We start from the raw sequence: 6763 nt of genomic DNA on the forward strand, positions 1-6763 counted from the left end.
CAACCCTGATGATGCTAATAGAATCAGACTCAAAATCACCAACATCCTCTGCACTAGCAAACCACCCAAAAGCAACTTATCCAAAGAAGAACAAACTGCACTACTTAACCTGAAAGAAGACACCAGCATAATAATCCTACCAGCAGACAAGGGCAACGCGACAGTGGTTATGAACACATCTGACTACCAAACCAAGTTAACCAACCTACTCCAAGACCCCACATACAAACCCCTAAAGACAGACCCCACCACCTACCTAGAAAAAACCACCAGATCCAAAATAAAAGCCTCCCCCATCAGTGAAGAAATCCAGCAAAGAATCATACCCAAAGAGAAATCATCCAGATGCCCTAAGCTTTATGGTCTCCCAAGATACACAAAGAAGGAACTCCACTTAGACCAATAGTCAGCTCCATAGGCTCACCTCTACAAAACCTAGCCAAATTTCTCACAAACAACTACAGCCCTATGCAGAATCCATCAACTCACATGTCAGAAACTCATTCCAGTTCATCGAGATCATAAAGAAACAAAACTTACAACCCAGCGACCTACTAGTGAGCTTCGATGTCATATCCCTCTTCACCCAAGTGCCAATAAAAGAAGCCTTGACAGCCATCCAAAACAAATACAACCCCCAAGCACATCCTAGATCTGACCAACCACTGCCTATCCAATACATACTTCACCTACAATGGACAAAAATACAAACAAATAGAAGGAGCACCCATGGGATCACCCCTCTCACCTGTCATCGCAAACCTCTACATGGAACACTTTGAAACACAAGCTCTAGAAAAATATGTTCACAAACCCAAACTCTGGCTCAGATACGTAGATGACACCTTCATAATCTGGCCACATGGGAAAGAAAAACTGAACAACTTCCTCACACACCTCAACAGCCTACACCCCAAAATACAATTCACCATGGAAACAGAAGCTAACAATCAACTTCCCTTCCTAGATGTCTTGGTATACAAAAAATCCAATGGCTCCCTAGGACACACCATCTACCAGAAGAAAACACATACAAACCGCTATCTACACGCACTCTCACACCACCACCCGGCACAGATCAATTCCGTAGCTGAGACACTCATCTCCAGAACAAAATGCTTAGCCGACGAACAACACCTAAAAACCGAACTACACACTCTCACCAACGTACTAACAGCCAATGGATTCCAAAGAAAGAATATTACCCACCTAATCCAAAAAGAAACCCCAACCAAAATCCAAGATAGAGAACAAGAGAACGGCAAAGCCCTCCTCCCATATATAAAAGGCACTACAGACAAAATCAGCAAGATCCTCCAAAAACACAACATTAAAACAGCATTCTGCACAAACAGAAAAATATCCACCATCCTAAGAAACCCTAAAGACAAAATCGAGTTAGAAAACCAAGGAGTATACGAAATCCCGTGCACTGCCTGCCCCACCACATACATTGGACAAACTAACAGAAGAATAAGTGCACACATTGAAGAACATAAGAACTCAATCAAAAAAGAAGAACCGACCTCTTCCCTGGTCCAACACCTCAAAGCCACAGGACATGAGATTGACTTTAAAAATACCAGAACTATCGCCAAAACCGAACACTTCAACAACAGAATAATCAGAGAAGCCATAGAGATAGAAAAACGCCCACACAGCATGAATAAAAGAGATGACACCTCCGCCTACCAGCCATTTGGAAACCCGCCCTAATGAACAGACGAGTACCTAACATGAAGAATGACACCAGACCCACACCCACCAGGGCCACACAAGATGCCACCACCACACTTCCACGTAAAAAGCAGACTCACACCCACACAGAAGATGAGACACGACCACGGACCAGAAGCCGCACTGCAGCTGCATCACTACCCACTTCAAACCTCTCCAAGCCATACATGAAGCGAACTGACCCCCACCATGAAGATGCGGCATGACCACGAACTCGAAGCCAAACAGCAAGATCACAGCTCACCAGCTCAAATCCCCAGCAACTAAGACTAACCTGAGCACAACCAAGCCCCCACCTGAACAGAACACACCTCCAGCCAATCAGAACACGGCCAACCCCCAACCAATGAGAACACACCCCACCCAATCAAAACACAGCCAAGCCCCCACCCAATCAAGTCACAACCCCACTAGCAGTTAAAAGGAAGAAGCAGCTGCAAGCTCACATCACTCTGAGAAGCACAGAGCGGAAGACACAAGCCTGAAGATGATGAATGAGACTTCATCGAAACGTTGCCTAGATACTTCCAATCTTACGCGGGAGAAAACCCGAATAACCAAAGATCCACATGCAAATACCCGCGAGAACCTCAGAATATATATATATTTGTTTTCTTAAGTTTTCGCAGGTACTTACATGTATGGTATTCGGCTTGGTTCGGGTATTTTCCCACGTCATTGTAGTTGTTCTTTTAAAGTTGTAGCAACGTTTCAGCAGAATCTCATCTGCCATTATCAGGCTTCTGTATAGTGTTTGTCTGTGAGTCAGACTTTTACAGTGGTTTCAGATTTAAATTTGGGGCAGCCTATTGCTGTGCCAGAATGGTTTTTTCTTCATCCTGATTGGTTGGGAGTCTTGGTCTGTGTTTATTGGTCTCGGAGTTTGCTGTGTTCTGCTTGATTGGTGTCTCTAATATCTCCTGTCTGTTTTTTGGCTCTTTTTGTATCTTGATTGGCTGGCAGCATTGTGTTACTTTATTGGAGGCCTTTAGTGCAGCTTGGCTTCGGGTAAATGGACGGCTATCATTAGTTAGGAAGCTGGGTTTCATCTGGGTGCCTGGTTGGGGTGTGTTTGAGCTGGAGGTATCAGGGGGGGGGGTCTGTTTGTGCCCAGATGTTTGCCTGGCTAGTGGTGTGGAGATTTTTTTGTTTGAGAGTGCAGGCTTCCAGATAATTGACAGTCTGGGCACAAACAGATCCCTGGGCACAAACCTGGGCACAAACAGATCCCCCCTGATACCTCCAGCTCAAACACACCCCAACCAGGCACCCAGATGAAACCCAGCTTCCTAACTAATGATAGCCGTCCATTTACCCGAAGCCAAGCTGCACTAAAGGCCTCCAATAAAGTAACACAATGCTGCCAGCCAATCAAGATACAAAAAGAGCCAAAAACAGACAGGAGATATTAGAGACACCAATCAAGCAGAACACAGCAAACTCCGAGACCAATAAACACAGACCAAGACTCCCAACCAATCAGGATGAAGAAAAAACCATTCTGGCACAGCAATGGCTGCCCCAAATTTAAATCTGAAACCACTGTAAAAGTCTGACTCACAGACAAACACTATACAAGAAGCCTGATGATGGCAGATGAGATTCTGCTGAAACGTTGCTACAACTTTAAAAGAACAGCTACAATGGCGTGGGAAAATACCCGAACCAAGCCGAATACCATATATATATATATATATATATATATATATATATATATATATATATATATATATATGTATGTATGTATGTATGTATGTATGTATGTATGTATGTATGTATGTATTTATTTATTTATTTGTTTATTTTGTGGATCTTTGGTTATTCGGGTTTTCTCCCGCGTAAGATTGGAGAAAACCCAAATAACCAAAGATCCACATACAAATACCCGCGAGAACCTCAGAAAACATATATATATATATTGTATACATACTGTATATATACTGTATATATATATAGATGTTTTCTTAAGTTTTTGCGGGTATTTATATGTATGGTATTCAGCTTTGTTCGGGTATTTTCCCACGTCATTATAGTTGTGCTTTTAAAGTTGTAGCAACGTTTCGGCAGAATCTCATCTGCCACCATCAGGCTTCTGTATTGTGTTCGTCTGTGAGTCAGACTTCCACAGCCGTTTCTGTTTTAAATTTGGGGCTAGCCTATTGCTGTGCCAGAATGGTTTTTTCTTCATCCTGATTGGTTGGGAGTCTTGGTCTGTGTTTATTGGTCTTGGAGTTTGCTGTGTTCTGCTTGATTGGTGTTTCTAATATCTTCTGTCTGTTTTGTAGCTTTTTTTTTGTCTTGATTGGTTGGCAACATTGTGTTCCTGTATTGGAGGCTTTTAGTGTGGCTTGGCTCTGAGTAAATTGACGGCTATCATTTATTAGGAAGCTAGGTTTCATCTGGGTGCCTGGTTGGGGTGTGTTTGAGCTGGAGGTATCAGGGGGGATCTGTTTGTGCCCAGGTGTTTGCCTGGCTTGTGGTGTGGAGATTTTTTTGTTTGAGAGTGCAGGCTTCCAGATAATTGACAGTCTGGTGGAGTCATCTCTTCTATTCATGCTTTCAGGTCTTTTTTCAATCTCTATGGCTTCTCTGATAATTCTGGAGCTGCGGTTTTCTATAGTGGCTAGGGTTTTGGTGCCATTGAAGTTGATGCTATGACCTGTGGCTTTCATGTGTTGGACCAGTGAGGAAGTGTGTTCCAGCTTTTTTACTGCATTTTTGTGTTCATCCAGGCGGGTACTTATTCTTCTATTGGTCTGTCCAATGTATGTGGCAGGGCATGATGCACAGGGTACTTCATATATGCCTTGGTTTTCAGGTCAATTTTATCTTTGGGGTTTCTTAGGATGGCTGCTATTTTTCTGTCTGTTTTGAAGGCAGTCTTGAAGTGATGCCTGTGTAGTATCTTACTGATTTTGTCTGTAGTACCTCTTACGCAGGGCAGAACAGCAGTTCCATAGGTCTGTTCATCTTCTAGGTCTCTATTATGTCTCAGTGCGTTTTTGTGGATCAGGCCTGTGATTTTGCTTTTGTGGAAGCCATTGGCTGTCAGTACTTTAGTCAGGGTGCACAGTTCAGTCTTTATGTGATACACACACAAACACACACACACACACACACACACACAGAGAGAGAGAGAGAGACAGAGAGACAGAGAGAGAGAGAGAGAGAGAGAGAGAGATCCCTGAGCTGTCTAGGAAAGAAATGCCTTTGGACAACATCATAAAAATATGATAACATGCTCTCTATTAGTCGCTTGGTTACATATGTACATACTTTACTGTGTGCCTCTTTTGATAATATTCCCTATCACAAGTAATTGCTTTGATATGCTTGTTCAATTTAGATGGTTCTTCCCTCTGCTGAATTTGTAATTTAAAGAAAGGGGTTACATTTAACACACTGTAAAATGATTTTTATTTAAGCATATTATTAAAAACATTTTTATAAAGAAGGTTTTGAGCTGTGGATGCACATTCCAATGGCATTCATTACATTCTTCCCATTATGCATGATATCACTTCAGCATTTCCAGTAAAAAGGACAAACAGTTTCGTGGCCTCTTAGACTAACATATTTATTATGACCAAAGCTTCCAGAGGTCACAATCCCCCATTAGGTGTTTCATCCTGGGACAAAGTTTTAAAGACATACTGCTGTAGTCTAAAGCAGGGGTTGCCAACCTTTTGGACCTCAGGGACCACCAAACTCATAATTTTAAATCCTGTGGACCACTAATATGAATTTTGAGTGATGGTGGCTTGCTGACATTGGTGGGAGAGAGAGAGGGAGAGAGAGGGAGGGGGAGGGAGGGAGGGAGGGAGGGAGGGAGGGAGAGAGAGAGAGAGAGAGAGAGAGAGAGAGAGAGATCCGATCTAACCTTGGAGGGCTGGTGGTGATGTTCTCTCTGTCTCTGTCTCTGTCTCTGTCTCTGTCTCTGTCTCTGTCTCTCTGTCTCTGTCTCTGTCTCTGTCTCTCTCTCTCACACACACACACACACACACACACACACACAGGTCCCTCACACATCCCCACCCACTCCAAGGCTACCACATTTCTAACCTGCTTTTCAGCTCCGTTCTTGTGGGGGAGAGAGAGAGAGAGAGACGGTATCCTGCGATCCCAAATAAAGACCGATTGATCAGTAGGAAAATGGGGTGGGGTATTTTCCTGCAGACTTTTTTGGGGATTTTCCCAGGGTCTCTGCAGAAAAAGAAAAAGCAGCAAAGACCCTGGGAAAATCCCAAAAAACTCAGCAGGAAAATTCCCCGCCCCGTTTTCCTACCGATCAATCATTCTTTATTTGGGATCGCAGATACCATCTCCAGCTCCGTTCTTGGGGGATGGGGGAGAGAAACTTTTGGCTTTATGCAAGGAAAGCAGCAGAAGTCTTTCTTTCTCTCCCCTAAACTCTGCCAGGATGGCACAGCCTCTTGGAGCAGGATGTCTTGCAGGTTCCCAAAGACTCATTTCTGGCAGAGTTTGGGGGAGAGAAAGAAAGACTTTTGCTGCTTTCCTTACATGCAGCCAAAAGCAGCAGAAGAAAGAAGCGGAAAGAAGCAGCCTGGTGGCCAGGTGAGGCACATGGGGCGAGTGGAGCAAATCCCGCCCTTCCACCCTTTCCCCGCTCCCCTCACTACCTCATGTTCTTTGCAATTCAAGTAAGGCAAGCCTTGTGTTCTTGCGGGCCATGTGGGTGGCACAGCCTTGTGTTCCTGTGCTACCTGGATTAATTGCTTTGGGGGGGGTGACATTTCTCTGCAGACCACCAAAATTTTATCGCAGACCACCAATGGTCCTCACCCTGCCGGTTGGCAACCACTGGTCTAAAGGAGCCCAAAAGGAAAGGAAATGCAGAGAGATCTGATTAAGTAGACAGTTATCTACAAAAGCTCCCCCCCCCCCTCACAGGTGATTAGTCATATGATACTGCAAAACTATTTGTTGTTGTCTGGCTGCAGGAGACTAACATGGTTACCCCCTGATGATACCAGGGTTGCTCATTTTCCAGCTATCAAATTGGAAA

The sequence above is a fragment of the Notechis scutatus genome, chromosome 1 (assembly GCF_049901735.1).
Source record: "Notechis scutatus isolate UNSWTSFEM ecotype Mainland chromosome 1, rNotScu1.2, whole genome shotgun sequence".
In the NCBI taxonomy this organism is placed as follows: domain Eukaryota; kingdom Metazoa; phylum Chordata; class Lepidosauria; order Squamata; family Elapidae; genus Notechis; species Notechis scutatus.